Below are 20,620 nucleotides of genomic sequence, written 5' to 3'. Positions count from 1 at the left end.
CCTCATTGCTAAACTGCTTCCCATTATCAGAGATGAGTGTATGAGGAATCCCATAGCTGCACACTATATTCTTGAAGACAAAGTCTTTGAGCTTCTTTATAGTGATTGCGGCCAAAGGTTCTGCTTCGACCCATTTAGTGAAATAATCCACTGCGACCACTACATACTTGACGCCCCCTTTACCAGTTGGCATGGGTCCAATGAGATCAATTCCCCACATAGAGAATGGCCAAGGACTGGTCATTGTCATTAGTTGGTGGGAAGGAGCTCACGGGATGTTGGCGAATCTCTGACACTTATCACATTTTTTCACAAAGTTGAAGGCATCTTCATGAAGTAGGGGCCAATAATATCCCTGATGGATAATTTTTTTGGTGAGAGATCGTGCAGCAGTGTGATTACCATAGATCCCTTCATGTATCTCTCTCAAGATATAATCTGCTTTATTGTCGGTTACACATCGGAGGAGGGGAGTGCTAAACCCTTGCTTGTATAGCTGACCTTGATAAGTATGTAACGAGCAGCTCTAGTTCGCAGGAGTCTTGCCTTAGACTTGCTATCGGGAAAAATCCCATATGGGAGATACTGAATAATCGGAGTCATCTAGAAAATAGATTTAGTCGTAGCTATGACCTGATCAGGCGAGCTGATGTTGAGAACCTCGATGTATCGAATTGAACTACTGTCCGAAGCATCGGAATCCAGCGATGAGGCTATCTTTGCCAAAGAATCCATGATAGAGTTACTATCTCTCAGGATTTGCTTGATCGTATAACATTTGAAGGGCTTGAGCACGACCTTAGCTTTCTTCAAATAACTGATCATATTCTCTTCTTTGGCTTGATATTTGTAATACCCACATTCAGAAATATGGTAGGGATTATTTTATAGTCATAGTGAATATATTTAACTAGTTTTATAGTAGAATTCCATAAAAGTTTCAATAGGGGCAAAATGGTCATTTCACATAGAATCACGTGTTCAAGTGATAAGTGAGTATGATAAATATAAGGTATTAAGTGTGCTAGCCATGAGAATAGAGTGGTAGAAAGGTTATGGACAATACATGTGATGTGACACAGAGATAAATACGTGTTTGTAAAGTAATGGGAAGAAATTAAAGAATAAGGGTAAAATGGTCTTTTCACTCACAACTAGATGAAAAAGTGGTGAGTGTAAGGAAGCAAAATAATGTGAAGAAGATGATACAAATGAGGGTAATTAGGTAAATGACTAAAGGGGTAAATGACTAAAGGACATAGATGAAATTTCTTAGAAAGTGCAAGGGCAAAATGGGAATATACATATGTATATATTTTTTATTAGTTACAAGGCTTCAATTGAACAAACCCTAGCCATTATCATCCCTTGAACACGCCACCTCTCATCCATTTTCTCTCAAGCTTCTTCATCAAATTTCAAAGAGAATTCATAGGGTTTAGCTTAAATATTTGTAGATCTTCAATCCTAAAGCATCCAAAGGTAAGATTCTAGCACAAAGGTGTGTGATTAAACTTTAAAGTTCTAAATTCTTATGGTTTTATATGATTTAGGTCCAAGAGGAAGAGAATTTTAGCAAAGCGGGGTTATATCACTAGTGTTGTACAAATTCAAGGTAAGTAAATCCAATTTTAGTTTTGATTTGAGCAATAATTGTGTAGATTGATTCTTGTGTGTTTGTATGTGATGTATGGTGGGAATTATTTGCTGTTTTAATGTTTGAATGATGTGTAAAATTCCAGCCATGAAGAGTAGTTCATGTGTATGTGGTGATTTGGTGGAACTATGGATGAAATATGGAAGAATTGTTGATGGAATTTTGAAGTGCTAAATCTGGCAAGATTTGAAGTAAGTTTGGGTGAGTTTTTGCTCCAATTTTGGTGGATTTGGAGAGATGTGGAAGTGTGGCCAACCAAGTATTTGCATGCGCATGTGAATTGTTTGATGAAAATTCAAAGAGAAATGGATGTATGAGTTTGTTAAATCTTATTGAAGAAATTGTTTGAGAAAGGAAAGAATTGGAGTTGAAAGGTTATGTTAGGCTTAACCAAGTGTAAGTTTTAGTATTCAAGAGTGCATTTTGTTATGCCAAAATTTAGAATATCACTTGGTCATGTTAGTTCAATGAGATAAATGGCTTTTAGTGCATGGTTCAAGTTACTTGAACCTTTAGTATTTCTTTGAATAGCACATTGCATTTAGTTATTGAATTAGAAATTGTGAAACTTATGTCTTTAGGAAAGTGTTAGAAGGGATTTGTATGTTAAATTGTTACTTTGATATGACATTGTTGATAGTAGAGAATGGTGGATTATGTCATGACATATCAATATGCCATAATAAATTCTCAAGGTTGTGTACTTGAATTTAGAAAGATCATCCAAATAATGGCTTGGCCAAATGAGTATATTGTTGTTTCTTGTTTTGAGATTAGTTACAAACAATATGTAAAAAGTGATTTGTATTGTATAAAGAATAGAAAAGCTTTCCCAAGTATAGATATCAAAAGAAGCATCAAAGAAATAGAAGTTTGGTTTATGTGTTAAATACATTACCATTTTAGAAATTGATTGGTATGAGTAGAGTTTTCATGCCTTATTATATATTACAAGCTATAGAATTGTGCTAGAAGATCTTGAGAATATTTTGTATTGGCCAAAAGTTTGTTTAAGAATGTTAGAAAGAAATTAGAATTTAGCCAAAGTATGTATGTTGTGCCATATGTTAGATTGAATTTACAATGATTAATATGGCAACATAGATTAATGTATAGAATGTAGTCAAAAGTAAAGAAGAAAGGACGGTATGTATAACAATTGAAGTTGGTGGTCATGTAAGAGAATGCAAATTTATGGCATTAAGATTTGTATTTAAAAAGTTGTACAAGGCATGTTTATTATATTAGAAAAAATATTAGAGAGTTGTTTAATGACATGGTTATGTGATATATAAATTTGAGAAATCTATTAGCATAATTGAGCATGTTAGTAGACTTAATACCTAAGTTGTAGCATAGATTTTTATAGAGGAAATTAGATTGCCCAAAATGTAGAATTCATTCCTCAGTTGGATTGTACCATTTTAATATCTCATTAATAGAATTATAGAAGAATAGAATTTGTGAGAGATAATGTAATTGTGTACGTGTACATTTTTCATAGCATGATAAAATTGAAGAATTTCAAAATTATGTAGAAATTATAGAATCGTGTACATACACATGATGCATAGAATCCAGAAATAAAGACTAAAATAGAAAAGGTTTAAGTTAAGCGTGTTATTAGAATATAACTTTGGGCTTTCCAGAAAAGAATAGAAATAAAAGCCTTAGAATTAATAAAATACATGCCAAAGTCAGACACATATTTTGGGATCATGCATAGACAACATATAAATACATGACATAGCATAGCATGTATTTCAGAAATTTTAAAATTATTGGAAAATGTCTAGCTAGTTATTTTGCAGATTTACCGAGCATGTTTTTAGAGGGCTGTTGCGATGGGAAACCTGTGAACATTCGCTGCGTTAGCTAGTGGCGACAGAGATGCAGAAGTTTCCCACATGCACTCTGCCATTAGTGAGCGGCCTCAGAATAGAAAATAGAATTGTACAGTCCGCTAGAAATGCATGTGGATGGGGACTGTACCTAGAAAGAATTTTAGAAAACGCTCACATGGCTAGGGTTCCAAATCCATGCCTCAGCCTATTCGATCTGCAAACTAGAACAGAATACAGAAAGAGAAAAAGAAAGAAAAATAGAATAAGAAATAGAAAACAGAAAGAATTAGAAAACAATTTTCAGAAAGAATATAAACATGATCATTTGCACATGCATAAGATATTTTATGTGCATTGCATTTTATGCATTTGTGCATAGGTTAAAGAGATCATTTTATCATTGCATGCCTGACTAACCAAGAAAATAAAATAGAAGCCCATGAGAATGGAGAAGAAAAGAAAATAGAAGCCTATGAGTGTTGGAGTAGGTGCCCTAGAGCCAATCTATGATTGTAAAAATTGACTCTATAATAAATGTTTATTTATCAATAAAAGGCATATTCTTCTATATCATGTAAATCATAGTTATATGTAATGATATATGTCCTTAGGATGGTAGAACCGTGACGAGGGTATCAAGTGTCTCAAATCTTGATAGTGAGAACCCTATGATCACATATGGTGGCCATTCTAGAAATGTCTGTAGCCATAGTATTATTCTGACCAAGGACACAGATAATACGATAAGACTATCATAATGTTGAATGACCATGTCGAAAGGCAATAACTAATCTCACTTGTCAAGGTTGTTTGCCGACAACCTGGTGTAACGCATGGGTGCTTGCTAGAGGCAAGTTCACTAGACAGACCCACAAGAGGATTCCAGATGGATGGTAACCTCAGTGTTTATGGAATAAATCCTCTAACGGAGGGTGGTGCATGTGATCCTTAGACTTGAGATCACCGGAGCACCTTGTGCACTAATTGGTGTAGTTTGACACTAGCCCAACGTAATTCTATTCAGAGCTATCAATACGGTAGTGATTGGCTATATTGAGAAGTGCATCGAGACTATGGTGGATCGACAAAGGATTCATCACTCCTGGGTATGGAGAAGTTATCTCACTGGGTAATTCAGTAGATGACAATGACACTAAATCTGTGGCCACAGTGGGCTTGAGTTAATGCTCAATCCAATTTATTATTCCGGTCATTGGTCCATTAACTGAATACAAACATGTCGAGGATATTTGAGGTTGACACTATTTCTGTACCTTAGTCTCAATGAGATAACGGATGATGAAAGGATTGGATTGCATGAAGGTGGAACATTTGGGCCGGGTTAGGTGGGTCAACCCTAACCTGGCCCGTAAAGAAGCGGGTTGAACCCGACAGTAACCCCCAGGTGGGCCAGGTTGCACAACGGCAACCCGCAACCCGGTGGGTTGCTGTTTTGTCTCTTTTGCAAGAGACCTGCCAACCCGCTGGGTTGGCCGAAAAAATAAAAAAATTTATTTTATTTTTCAAATTACCCCTTTACCCTTGAAATATAGCCATGTTATAGCCGTTGGAGGGGTCTTTTTCATCATTTTTCTTTCCCATTTTTTCCTATAAATTGGCCCTAAACTCTCACATTTTTCTCACAACTCAAATTCTCTCATTCTCTCATATTCTCTAATCTCTAATCTCTCAATTATTCATTTATTCTCTTAATCTCTTTGTTATCAATTTGCTCGTATTTTAATTTTTATTAGTTTTTGCAATTTTTAATTCATATTTCCAATTTTCCAAATTCCAATTTCCATATTCCAATTCTCTTTCTTTAATTTTTATTTCTTCTACATCAATTTTTTTTTTCAACTACAATGGATAGATATTTCTCTCCCATCAATTACAATGATGAAGGAAACTACTATCCTAGTCCTAGTCCCGCTGATTTTACTAACATAAATGCAGGAGGAGATTCAAATAGTCCCGCTTTCCCATTCTCAGAATCCGATACACCTCAAAATATGCCCCCGATTCCAACAGCTCCCGGTGGTTCTAGAAGTCGTCCTCGTAATCGTCGTGCTCGTCCAACTTCATCTCAAGCCGAGGCGGGATCATCAACTGCCGTCGAAAGCGAAGACAGACACACATCAGACGTTTGGGCGCATTTCGACAAGTTTTACGAGACAGAAAATGGCGTTCAAGTCAAGAAAGCAAGATGCAAATATTGTGCAAATGTTTATAAAGCTGATTCAGGTAATGGTACTAGTACTTTAAAAAGGCATGCTAATAAACATATTAATCAACATGGAAATAGAGAAAGCAATCAAACTCAAATAACTAATATGGGTACTAATTGGCGTTATAATTCTGATGTATATAGGGAACAGTTAGCTTTATATATTGCTGCAACTGATCAACCTATTAATATGGCTGAAGATAAATATTTTGAAAGATTTGTTCAAAATTCATTTTTTTCAGGATTTAAAAGTTATTCTAAAACTGCAACTAGAAATGATTTAATAAAATTGTTTAAAAAAATGAAATTAGAATTAAAAAATAAATTTCATACTTGTCATATTAGTGTGGCTTTAACTGCTGATATTTGGAGTGGTAGAGCTAAACAAGATTATATTTGTGTGACTAGTCATTATTTTGATAATGAATTTAAATTAAATAAATCTTTATTAGGATTTAGATTAATGGATGTGGATCATAGTGGTTTAGAAATCTATAATAAAATTATTGAAGTTTTAGAAGATTATGATATTATTGATAAAGTGATAAGTTTAACTTTAGATAATGCAAGTTCTAATAGTAAAGCTATAGAATTTTTTCAAAATAATTATCTTTTATATAATAATTTGAAGTTTTTTCACCAACGTTGTGCATGTCATGTTATTAATTTAATTGTGAAAAGTGGTATGAAAACAATTAAAAAAAATATTGATAGAATTAGGGAATCTTTAGCTTGGATTACTAGTAGTAATAAAAGAAATGCTGAATTTCAAGAAGCTTGTATAAAATCAAATATGTCTCCTAGAACTTTTGCATTAGATATGCCTGTTAGATGGAATAGTACTTATTTAATGCTTGATTCATGTTTACCTTATGCTAATATAATTAGTTATTTTGTAGCAAATAATAGAGGTCCTCATTATTTGGTAGAAAATGATTGGCAAATAGCTAAAGTATTTCATTATTTTCTTAAAACTTTTTACCAATCCACTTTACAACTTTCTGGTGTGTATTATCCTACTAGTCCATTGGTAATACATACAATTATAAAAATTTCCAAGTTATTTATAAAAAAACAAAGACAATGTAATTTTAAATGCACCAATAAAGGCAATGAAATTTTTTTTTTTAAAATATTGGGATCCCATTCATTTTCTTTATTGTTTAGGTGCTATATTTGCTCCTAGAATTAAATTAGCAGGTTTAGAAAATGGTTTTGACAATTTATGTGAAAATTTACAAACTGAAGCATATGCCAATCAAATAGGAGAGGTAAAAAATACACTTTTCGAATTATATTTCCAGTATGAAAATAGGTATGGGAACCCGCAAAGAGGCGAAACATCCAGGGAAGCTGCATCAGAAGAAACAAATGAAGACTTCTACTCTTGGGGTGCACTGAATAGGCCGAAGAGGACCCGAATCCGAAGCACAACCTCCTTTTCAGAAGCTCCACCAACAACAACAACTAATGTACTGTCTTCCATGCAGTCGCAGAGTAATGAGCTTCAACAATATTTGGCAACCCCTGAAATGTTACTAGTAGATCCACAACAGAGAGCCAACATTGATCACTTAGACTATTGGAGAGCCAGAAAATGTATTTTCCGGTATTATCAAGACTTACCTTGGATGTTTTCGCTGTTCCTGTCTCAACTGTCTCATCTGAACAAACATTTAGTGCAAGTGGAAGAATTTTAAATGAAAGGAGGACTAAACTTTCATCACAAATGATTGAAGTCCTCACATGTCTTCGAGATTAGGAACGGTCATGCCATCAAGGTCAATACGAGGTTGTCGACGATACTTTAATAGAATTATTTCAATTTTGTAATATAGATGATACGGATGAGGGAGGTCCTAGTGAACCCCAAAATTAGTTGTTTTGTAAATTGTAACTTGTAAATTAATTGTCAATTATTGCACTCTTTTTTCCTTACCAAGTTTTTGTTCTATTGGGTTTTTCTTGGTGAGGTTTTTAATGAGGCAATAATTATTGTAATTTCTTATTTTATTTTTTAATAAATGAATAAATTTAATTATTCTTATATTACAATTTTAATGTATTAAAATTGAATTAATATTTGGAATGTTAACAAAAAAAAAAATTTAATTTAATTATTGATATTTGAAAAGAAATTAACAATTAACTAAAAACAATTACATTTATTCATTTATAAATTGTTAATTATTCATTTGAAAAGAAATTAACAATTAACTAAAAACAATTACATTTATTCATTTATAAATTGTTAATTATTTATTTGAAAAGTTAATTAAACATTTAAACTTAAACAAAATAAAACAAAACAAAATTCAAAAAAAAAAAAATTCAAAAAGCAGGTTAACCTGGCCCAACCCGCGGCCTAACTCGGCGGGTTAGGGTTGGCGGTCCGGGTTGGGCTAGCCAATTCCCTAATATTGGCGGGCCTAACCCGGCCTGCCAATGTTACCGCGCGGGTCAGGACCGACCCGCCATTAACAGCAACCTGCCGCGGGCTGGGTCGGGTTGGGTCGAGCGGGTTGCTTTTCCACCTCTATGCACGATAACCATACCATTGACAGGCTGCAGTTTCATTGAATCCGAATCTATCTGGTGGCCATGATGCCTTACTAGGGGCCAATCTTGGTCTATATGTAGTGAGACGATTAATTGGTGTTAATCACGATGCTATACACTACCGATATGATGAGGAGCTTACGGGTCACACACTTAGAAGATAATTTAAGAATCAATTTGTGAGAAGGGTATTTTCGTCTTTCAAGACGAAATGGTGTTTTCGTAATCTCACAGTGCAATTAAATTTGCTGACGTTGTTCCCTATATTTAATTTTAATATTAAAATTAAATTATTGAGATTATATTTAAATATATCTATGTATATATTTGAATGAATTATTATTATTAATTAAATGTTAATATATTATTGTATATTAATTGATTTTAATTATAATAATAATTAATTAATTAAAATACCATAAAAGGGTGTGTTTGGTTAAAAGGGTGAACTAGGTTGGAGCCCATGGCTACTCCTAAGTGGAATATGGTTTTAATTATTGCACTATATAAGTGTAACTTAAAATTAAAACTATGTGATATATATTCATTCAATCAAAAACCCTAGCCACCCCATCTCTCTCTCTCTCTCTCTCTCACATTACATTCTTGAGTGAAGAAGAAAACTTTTCTTGTTCTTCTTTCTTGATTCTTGAAGCCCTTGATTGTTCTAGCAAAATAATCAAGAGTTTTGCGGATTATCTTCGTGTGGACTTCCGTGAGTGCAATCCTACATTAGATTGATTAGCGAAGAATCACGTGAACAGTGTCGGTGAACTGTATCCAGAGAATAGTCGGTGAACAGTATCTGGTGAATAGTATCGATGAACAGTGTTTGTGTCCGAAGTCAAAGATATTCGAAGGAGTCTTCAAATGTCGGTATGAACTAAATCTTTGTATGGATTTGTCTTTATACAATTTTATTTTACGTTTCAGTTTATGCATGAAAACGTTATAATCTGTACTCAGATCTTGGTTCATGTAATTGATCGATTTGTTTTAAATATTACGTTTTTTCGCTGCGCGAATCCTATCAGAGTTACTAACAGTGGTATTAGAGCCTCGGGTACCAAATTATAATGTTAATCATTGATTGATAACATGTATATTTGATTGATAACATGTTGATGCATAAATTGATTGTTTTTAAGTCTGTAAAATTTTGTTTAATTGATCAATTGACTAATGATGTGTTGATGAGTGACTTATTGGTTGGTTGATGTCCTGGTTGAATGCTTGTGCATTCTATTCAATTTGGATCCATATCATTACGTGAAAGACTGCCAAAAAAAAAAAAAAAAGGGGTTACTGTGCGATTCACTGTTTTGCTGCGTCAGCCGCGACGAAATAACACTTCGCCATGGCAAGAGGCAAAAAGTGAATCTTGCCGCAGTGAAATAACCATTCGCTGGGCGACTTGCCGGAAAAATAGATATAATTGCGGCGAAATAAAACTTTGCCACAACATCAAAGTGTTTGGAACGTTTTGTGTTTTCTGGAAGTTTATGGTATTTGCCACAGCGAAATAAAACTTCATCACAGCACTCATGTGTGTATGAACTTCGCCGGGGTGAATAATTTATTTGCCATGACAAGAAAGCTACTGTTCCGTTTTGCTTTTCTGTTTTTGGCATAGGGGCCAAATTGCAGTTTTTGAATCTGTAAAGCCAATAATAATTCTACACATATAAAAAGGGTAATTTCATAATTCCACCCACCCAAATTCAAAATGTTAATTTTGGATGTATGCAATGTTCTTGTTTGAAATTGCATGGTGCCCGGTACATAAGCCTTAGAGCTTTGATATGTTTTTGTAATTTTGGGTTTGCTTGTAATTTTATAAAGAAATGGGACCTGCGTGTCTTGCCTTTCTCTCTCTCTTATATCTCCATGTATTTCTTCTTCTCATCTCACTCCCCTCATATGTAACGCGAGGTTTCTATTTTATCGATGTAAATTAGAATAAGATTTTTATTATAAAATACTTTGTAATGATCGTGAAGAAGAAACGAAGGAGCTATGAAGAGGAATAACTTGAAGACCTAAGATTTACTTTTAAACCCCTAGGTTGACCCACCGATTCCTCTAGGCTCAAGGAAATCAGTTTCAGGGGGCCATGTACCGACACGTTTTATTTTGTTTAAAATGCATGCTAAGGTTGAATGTTCAATAACATGTCAAACAATGACATTCTAACAAAGATAATAATCTGGTAAGACATTAAATAAAACCCTCAACTTAAGTATATTAAGTCACGTATGCCTTCCATCACCATGGTTTTAATCAAACCACTATTCGATGAAACCTTGTTCACCAAAGCGAAGGGTACACTTCTACCAGTGAGAGGTTAAAATTCATTGGAGTTTTCCTTAATGGTGATGGGTCGACTTAAAATGACAGTTTTGCTTGTTCGCCAAAGCGAAAGTTGATAAACATGACATAGGCATAGTAGAGAAGTACACTTGTTATGTGTACGTGACAACATATAGTGTCCACTCTACTGATACTGAGAATCACACTTGAGGACAATGGCTTTGGTCATTGTATTGTGTGATTGGCTTGTTGGCTTACTCCACATTTGAGGTTGGTAGTGGGAGCTATCAACTGGTGTGGATGAAGTTTGTTGGCCTACCTAATCAACCCATTTTGGCTTGTTTGCCAAAGCGAAGGTTTGAAATGGGCTAGATGGCATCTTAGTCCACTAGGAAAGCCAAGGGGCTTTCTCGAGTTAATAGTGAGGGCTATTGGCTTGAGGAAAATAGTGGCAGCGATTATTTAATAAAAAGCCTTATTAAATAAAAATAAACATGATAAAAATTTTGCTTTATTTTGCACTTGTAGTTTCACTTAATTAAGCAAAATGATCCTAACATCACTGCGACAAATCATCGAACTGGGAGAGAAATTGAATGGTGATAATTTCATTGATTGGTATAGAAGTATAAATGATATACTTCAGTCAAGCGATAGATTATACACCATTGAGTAGGCTTTGTCACCAGAGCCTGTTGATAGTTCTATCCATGAGACTGGGTATGTATATGTGAAGCATACACATGATGCAAAAGCAGAAATGACTAGATACATTGTGCTTGCATCAATGACACCATTACTGCGACAACAATGCCAGAGAATGGACTTGGCTTCTATTCTTCATTTTCTTCAAAGAAATGAGAAGCATATGGTGTCTCAGTCATTATTCATATATAAGATGGAAGAGGGTATCATAATTGGCGATCATATACTCAAGTTGACTGACTATATGAACAGGCTTGAGATTTTGGGATGTAGATTTAATGAAGGTTTAGCAATAGACCTAATATTATAGTCTTTGCTAGATTCTTACTCTCAATTTGTCTATGACTCTATTGAGGATTATAAGAAGAATACCCTTTCCGAGCTTCTAGATATGTTGAATGCTATTGAGTCAGGCATGTTGAAGCCAACTCAAGTGAGAAGGTAAAGGCTCAAAAGTCGTTGGAAGGAACTACTATAGATAGAAAGAGCGTTTGTCCTCACTGTGGGAATCCCAACCACTGGAGAAAACATTGCAAGGCCTTTCTAGCAAAAAGGAAGAAGAATGTTACTTCTTCATCAGTTATGTTCTTGATTGAGATTAACTTCTCCCGTCAACATCTTGGGTCATTGACACAGGATGTGGTACTCACATTTGTTCTAATGTGTAGGGACTACGATAGAGTAGATTGCTCGCCGAGGGAGAGATAGACCTACTAGTTGGAGATAGAGCACATGATGCTGCATTAATTGTAGGATCTTATTGTCTGATTTTGCCTATGGGCTTATTACTTGGAACTTGTGGATTGTTATTATATTCGTTCAGTTTCTAGAAATAATTTTTCTGTGTCCACTTTGGACAAGTAAGAATATTGGTTTACTAATGGATTGTTGTCTTTTCGTATAAATAATATTCTATGGAATTGTTTCATAATAATATGTTTTCAAAAATGGACAATAAGAGTATTCTTAAAGTCACATCTACGCCGAATGTGGCAAGTTGAGTTAAACATACCTGAAGGAATGTGGGAGTTAGGTCCATGATGAGGTTTTTGTGATCTACCCACATAATTATGGGGTTATGCCCTAGAGACCGTGACTAATGCACTAGACTGTGTACCGCCAAGGTCTATAGATAAGACTCTGTATGAACAATAGAGTGGGTGAAAGCCCAACTTGTCTTATCTAAGGATTTGGGGTTGCGAAGCTTATGTCAAGAAATTAACTTCGAACAAGCTGGGCTCGAAATCCTATGAAAGTGTATTTGTGGGGTATCCTGAGGAGACCAAAGGATACTATTTCTACTATCCAGAAGAGCACAAAACCTTTTGTTGCTCATACTAGTGTCTTCCTAGAAAAGGAATTTTTCTAAGAAGTACTAGTGGGAGAAAAGTAGTTTTCGATGAAGTTCTAGTACCACAAGATATATTAGACGAAGGACGGGATGATGTGCCATAGGAAGTAGTTGAACATCAGGAGGAGGTTACTCCACAACTTATGGATCAAAGTGAACCACCTCAGGTAGCACAGGAGCTATGTAGATTTGGGAGAGTATGTCATGACCCCAAGATATATGGTTTTCTCGTGACTCAACATGGTGACATACTGGTCTACCAAGACAATGAACCCATAACCTATGATGAATCTGTATCAGATCCAGATTCCGTTAAATGGCTTAAAGCCATAAAATTTGAGATAAACTCCATGTACTAGAACCAATCATGGTTTCTGGTGAATTCACCTGAAGGGGTAAAACCCATAGGGTGTAAATGAGTCTTCAAGATGAAGACCGACATGGATGGCAAGGTGCATACTTACAGGGCACGACTAGTTGCCAAAGGTTTCAAATAAATTCATGGAATTGACTATGAAGAAACCTTTTATCGGTTGCCATGATTAAATCTATCCGGATTATGCTTGCAATTGCTGCATATCATGATTATGAGATTTGGCAAATGGATGTCAATGATGCTTTCCTGAATGGAAACCTTGAAGAATATGTGTATATGGCACATCCTAATGGTTTCGTTCTTGACAAGCTAAAAGGATATGCAAGTTACAGAGGTTCATTTATAGACTCAAGCAAGCTTCAAGGAGCTGGAACATTCGTTTCAATAAAGCCATAAAATACTTTGGTTTCATCAAGAACGAAGATGAGACATGTGTTTACAAAAGGGTGAGTGGGAGCGCAATCGTATTCCTAGTGTTGTATGTCAATGACATACTTCTGATCGGGAATGATATACCAAACTTGCAGTCGGCAAACACGTGGTTATCCAAGTGATTCTCTTTAAAGGACTTAGGAGAAGCAGCTTACATTCTCGGAATCAGAATCTATTGTAATAGATCAGGAAGTTTGCTTAGCTCAAGTTGGAGTACATAGACAAGGTATTGAAGAGATTTAGTATGGAAGAATAAAAAAATGAATCTCTTCTGATAGCACATAGTGTTTATCTCTCTGAGGATATGTATCCTAAACCACACATTGAGGGAGATAGAATGAAGAGGATACCATATGCTTCAGCAAGTAGATCCATCTTGTATGCTCAGATTGACGTCTCATGTGCATCAAGCACTGGTAGGGGATATTAATAGGATCCAAGAGAGCGATGCTATGATTGCATGCTCAGACTAATATCTTACGTGAATTAAGCACTTGCAGAAGATATCAATAGGATCTTAGTGAGCAATGTGTTATGTACTTAGATTGATGTCTTATGTGCATTCAACACTTATAGAAGATATCAATTAGATCCAAGTGAGTGACACTAGATAAGTGTGAATGGACATCCTTAAGTACCCAAAAAGGGGCTAAGGATATGATTTTGGATTATAGAGGGGAAGATGAGCTCACTATAAGAAGATACAGTGATGCTAATCTCCAAACAGATAAAGATGCTTTTCGCTTACAATCTGGGTTAATATTTTGTCTCAATAGAGTTGTAGTGTGCTATAAGAGCTCGAAGTTAAGTATTGTAGTGGATTCTACGATTGATGCTAAGTATAATGCATTATTTAATGCAGCTGTATAGGCAGTTTGGATCAAGAAGTTCATTATTGAACTTGATGTGGTTCCAAGCATTGTTTATCCAGTAAAGTTCTACTGCGATAACAATGGACCCATTGTTGTGGCTGGGGAATCACGGTCTCACTAGTAATCCAAACACTTAGTCGATTCAATCTGATATGAGAAGTCAATCAGGAAGAGAATGTGCAAATTTGCAAACTACCTACTAACCCACTACTGAAGTTTTTGTTGGAGCAGAAGCATGATGAGCACTTGGGTCATTCGATGTTAAATACATGAATGATTGGCTATAGTGCAAGTGTGAGATTGTTGGAGTAAGTGCCCTAGAGCCAATCTATGATTGTAAAAATTGACTCTGTAATAAATGTTTATTTATCAATAAAAGGCATATTCTTCTGTATCGTGTAAATCATAGTTATATGTAATTATATATGTTCTTAGGATGGTAGAACTGTGACAAGGGTATCAAATGTTTCAAATCTTGATAGTGAGAACCCTATGATCACATATGATGGTCATTCTAGAAATGTCTGTAGCCATAGTATTATTCTGACCAAGGACACAGATAATACGGTAAGGCTATCATAATGTTGAACGACCCTGTCGAAAGGTAGTGACTGATCTCACTTGTCAAGGTTGTTTGCCGACAACCTGGTACAACGCATGGGTGCTTGCTAGAGGCAAGTTCACTAGATAAACCCACAAGAGGATTCCAGATGGATGGTAACCTCAGTGTCTATGGAATAAATCCTCTAACGGATGGTGGTGCATGTGATCCGTAGACTTGAGATCACCGGAGCGCCTTGTGCACCAATTGGTGTAGTTTGACACTAGCCCAGCATAGTTTTATTCAGAGCTATCAATACGATAGTGATTGGCTACATTAAGAAGTGTATCGAGACTATGGTAGATCGACAAAGGATACATCACTCTTGGGTACGGGAGAAGTTATCTCACTGGGTAATTTAGTATATGGCAATGACACTAAATCTGTGGCCACAGTGGGATTGAATTGATCCTCAATCCAATTTATTATTCCAGTCATTGGTCCTTTAACTGAATACAAACATGTCAAGGATATCTGAGGTTGACACTATTTCTGTATCTCAGTCTCGATGAGATAACGGATGATGAAAGGATTGGATTGCACGATAACCATACTGTTGACAGGCTACAGTTTCACTAAATCCGAATCTATCTGGTGGCCATGATGCCTTGCTAGGGGCCAATGTTGGTCTATATGTAGTGAGATGATTAATTGGTGTTAATCGCGATACTACTTACTGTTGATATGATGAGGAGCTTATGGGTCACACACTTAGAAAATAATTTAAGAATCAATTTCTGATAAGGATATTTTCATTTTTCAGGACGAAAGGTTATTTTGGTAATCTCACAGTGTAATTAAATTTGCTGAGGTTGTTGCCTGTATTTAATTTTAATATTAAAATTAAATTAGTGAGATTATATTTTAATATATCTATGTATATATTTAAATGAATTATTATTATTAATTAAATGTTAATATATTATTACATATTAATTGATTTTAATTACAATAATAATTAATTAATTAAAATACCATAAAGGGCGTGTTTGGTTGCAAGAGTGAACTAGGGTTGGAGCCCATGGCTATTCCTAAGTGGAATATGGTTTTAATTGTTGCACTTATAAAATTAAAACAATGTGATGTATATTCATTCAATCAAAAACCCTAGCCATCCTATCTCTCTCTTCTGTTTCACGTTACACTCTTGAGTGAAGAAGAAAACTTTTCTTGTTCTTCTTTTTTGATTCTTGAAGCCCTTGATTGTTTTAGCAAAATAATCAAGGGTTTTGCGGATTATCTTCGTGTGGACTTCCGTGAGTGCGATCTTACATTGGATTGATTAGCAAAAAATCATGTGAACAGTGTTAGTGAATAGTCGGTGAATAGTATCTAGTGAATAGTAATCGGTGAAACAGTACTGGTGAACAGTGTTTGTGTCTAAAGTCAGAGATATTTAAAGGAGCCTCCAAACATCGGTATGAACTAAATCTTGTATGGATTTGTTTTTATATAGTTTTATTTTACGTTTTAGTTTGTGCATGAAAACGTTATAATCTGTACTCAAATCCTGGTTCGTGTAATTGATCGATTCGTTTTAAATATTATATTTTTTCGCTACACAAATCCGATCAGAGTTACTAACAACGAGAATAGAAAAAAATTAGAGATATACGAGAAAAGAACATAAATTAGATACATGCTAGAAAAGAATAGAAATTAGAAACATAACAAATAGCAAGGAAACTTAACAATTCGTGAGTAGAGAAGGAAATAGAAAGATGTAATCTAACAAAGAAGAGAAATAAAATGATAAAGAATGGCACAACACTAGAAAGATTTAGAAAGATTTGAGAAAAAATAGAAGACTGCTAAGTAGAATGCTTGAGAATAAAGAGAGAAAGCAAGCAGAAATTTAGAAGCAGTACAGTGAAAATGGGGACAACAGAGTAAGAGCACAGTGAGATTTGATTTACTTACTAAGCATTTATAGCTCACCCCGTTGCTTTCTTTATTTTTGCAGGTATTAGATTGTAGCGGTTGATGCTTTTTTTTGACAAACATGCAATGTGTAGCAAGTGCACTAGTCGCAACAAGTAATATAATGATGAGTAGAGTATCGTTCCCATGAGGATTGCATGTCAAGTACTAATTTTCCTAATTTGTATCAAGTTGGAGCAACGAAAAACGGTTGGATTTGCAGGAGACAATTAAGCTGAAATTAAAACAAAACTCACAACGTAATTTAAAATTTAAATAATGAAAACAATATCAATTCAAGAAATATATCAATTAAGACAAAGCGGTTAGGGTTTTGACTTCACTAGGATTTTATGAATTAACTTACAATTTATGCTACTTCTACACTCACATGCAAGGATTTTAAATCGGACACCCTAACATGTAAAACATACCTTCTCAAGCTACGTTTTCTTACTTATCTTTATTAAGCTTCCATACCTAACAAAGTGAAGGTTAATAGTTCCAAGTCCGTTAAGCTAAATGGAATCCTAAATTCATTTCGTGGATCTTCGAACCTATCTCTAGCCTTCAATTGATCAATGGTATTTATCCTAAGAGGCTAATAGATGATTCACTTCTCCATCTCATCATGCTCAACAATTAATTTCCATTAGAACAAGAGTAACTATATAATCCATGTAATAGAATGTAAAAGCAACATCAATTTATTGATTAGACATGAAAATCCCAATTGCATCAAAACCCTAACCCAATAGTGAGTTAGTTCATACTAAAAATAAAGCAAATCAAAATAAAAACTGTAAACACCGAGTTCAACATGATGGAATAACGAAAAGAGAACAAAATCTTCCCTATTTGATGAATCCAAAGACTTTCAATCTCCAATCTTATCTTCTCCTTCCCAAAAGTGTCGAACCCCTTCAAAAATAACTAAGTCCCACTTATATAGTCGACCCCAATACCCTAAGACTCATCCCATACAATTAAAATGCACAGTTTTAATAAATTGAAAATTGCAGACTTTGCCGCGACGAAGAATAAATTTCGTCGCGGCATCGAGTGGATTTTAATTCACTATCTGGCTCGAGAGTTTCTCGACGCGGCGAACTTTTCTGAACTATTTTGAATTTAGAAACTGCCCTCTGCTTGCTTCTTTGCTTGAATCTTCAATCTTTGTGATCTCCAATAGGAACAAGCTTCATAGTGCTTCGAATCCGCATCAGAACCTTCCCGAATCCTGAAATTCGCTTGATTCTAGGTCCATAAACTCAATTCCACTCAGTTTTGCTCTAACTGCACGTTTTGGCCTAAAACATAAAATACATGAAATTAAGTAGCAATTTAGGCACAAACTTAAGAAGAAATATCCAAAATCCAGCCAAAAAGCATAAATAAAACAGTATAATCCTAGGATTATCAGCGGTTGGGAGACGTCAAGCTGGCAAGAGGATTGAACACACTATCTCAGTGAAGGAATTAATGTGGATTTATGTATGTATTTTCGGTAGTAATAATATTTAGAAAACATCTTCACGCTTTCTAGTTCATTAGAAAATAATTCTTTTTATAGATGTGAGAAATGGTCATTGTGTAATAGTATTTTATAACTGAATTAAGGATAAAAATTTTAGACAAACACCTTTTTTAAGCTAGCAATTATCTAGATTCTCTCTATAAGATACTCAGTGAATACTTGCCTAGTGAGAGATTATAATATTCTCCCAAAATTTGATTGACAATCAGTTGGGAGTCGCTATTAATGTAGATCATATCTAACCCCATTTCTCTTGCTAGTCGTAGACCAGCAAATATCGCCTCATACTCAGCTTCATTATTCGTAGCTTTGAAACCAAACCTGAGGACTCCATAAATGTGAGTCCCTTCAGGACTGATGAGTAGAAGGCCAACTCCGGCTCTTCTCCTGTTCAAAGACCCATCAACATAAAGGCTCCAGGTTGACAAGTTTCGAACATTTCCTGGACAACTTCGCTGGCTGGTTGTTAGGATTCCTGATCTGGCTGATGAGAGAACTCCGAAATAAAATCAGCAACAACTTGCCTTTTGATTATTGCTTTCAGTTTGTAATGCAGGTTGAACTGACTCAGTTCCATAGCTCACTTAAGCAACTTACCCGAAGCCTCCGGCTTCTGAAGAACTTGTTTGAGTGGGTAGCTAGTTAATACATGGATGGTGTGAGCATGGAAATAAGGTTGTAGCTTCCTAGAAGCGATCAGCAGGGCAAAAGCTAATTGTTCCATCTCTAGATATCGTGTCTCGGTGTCCAGTAGTCACTTGCTCGTATAATATACTGGTTATTGAATTCTGCCTTCTTCTCGGATGAGAGCTGCACTGACTGCATATTGGGAGATGGAAGTGGCTTGGACAGAAAAGACGGCTTTCCGAGATGCTCTTTATACTCTGGAAGGCTTGTTCACATTTTAAAGTCCATTCAAACCTTTTGATGGCCCTAAGTATATTAAAGAATGGCAAACAACGATCTATCACTCTTGATATAAACTGATTGAGAGCCGCTATCTTCCCATTTAAGCTCTAAACCTATTTTCGGTTGGTGGGACTTTTCATATCTAAGAGAGCTTAGATCTTTTCAGGTTGACTTCAATTCCCTAATGGTTAACCATATACCTTAGGAACTTCCCTAAGGATATTCCGAATGAACACTTAAGAGGATTAAGTTTCATTCTATGCGAGATTGGCTATGTGATCTGAAGCGACATACGACTTGACCAACATGTCATCGACATAGACTTCCATTGATTTTTTGATCTGCTCGGAAAACATACGGTTAACCAAATGTTGATAGATTGCCCTAGTGTTTTTCAGACCAAAGGGCATGACTTTATAATAGTACAATCATTGATCAATAATGAACGAGGTATTTTCCTCGTTAGATGTGTACATTGGGATCTGATTATACCTCGAGTAGGCATCCATGAAGCTTAACAGCTTGTGTCCGGAAGTGGCATCAACGAGCTGATCGATTCTTGGCAAAGGGAAACTATCCTTCGAATAAACTTTGTTGAGTTTGGTGAAATCAACGCAAGTTTGCCATTTGCCGTTGGATTTCTTCACTAAAATAAGATTGGCGTAATGAGCCTCCCGAATGAACCTGATTGAGAGGAGCTTATCCACCTCAACCTTAAGAACAGCATAACGCTAAAGGTCTAGGGTTCTCCTTTTCTGGTGAACTGGTCTAATCTCACTGTCGATGTTGAGTGCATGACATATTACATTCGTGCTTATCACAACCATGTCAACATAAGTCCATGCAAAAACATCAATATTCTATCTGAGGAAGCTTGTCAGATCTGTAGTGAGCTGAAGGCTGAGATTACTTTCGATTCTCAATGCACAGGTTGGCTCGCTCTGGTCGACTGGTACCTCAGATAGAGTCTTAACAGGCCCATTGTGGGAATACTTTTCCTAAACCAAAGGATCTAAATTGTCTTCCACTGGACCTGGTTATGGTTCGATCTTGCCGATAACAAGTGCATCCTCATGGGGGTGATGTAATCGTACCACGTCTTTTTCTGAGAAGGTAATCTCCTCATTTCTACGCACCTTTGTAGGTCGCAATGTCGTGCTCATCACACTCACAAGGTCATAGTGAGCCTCTTGAGCACTCCGAGAATTCCCTACAACGTGCAGCACTCCAAATATAGTTCCAAAAAGATGGAAGCCCTTGCGACCATGACGCTTCTTCCCCTAGTCCCCTTGATCCTTTTCTCGAACGAGAGTTGGACCA

This window comes from Pistacia vera, unplaced genomic scaffold (genome assembly GCF_008641045.1).
Source record: "Pistacia vera cultivar Batoury unplaced genomic scaffold, PisVer_v2 Contig624, whole genome shotgun sequence".
Taxonomy (NCBI): Eukaryota; Viridiplantae; Streptophyta; class Magnoliopsida; order Sapindales; family Anacardiaceae; genus Pistacia; species Pistacia vera.
The sequence above is the reverse complement of the archived record's forward strand: the minus strand, read 5'-3'. Positions refer to the sequence as shown.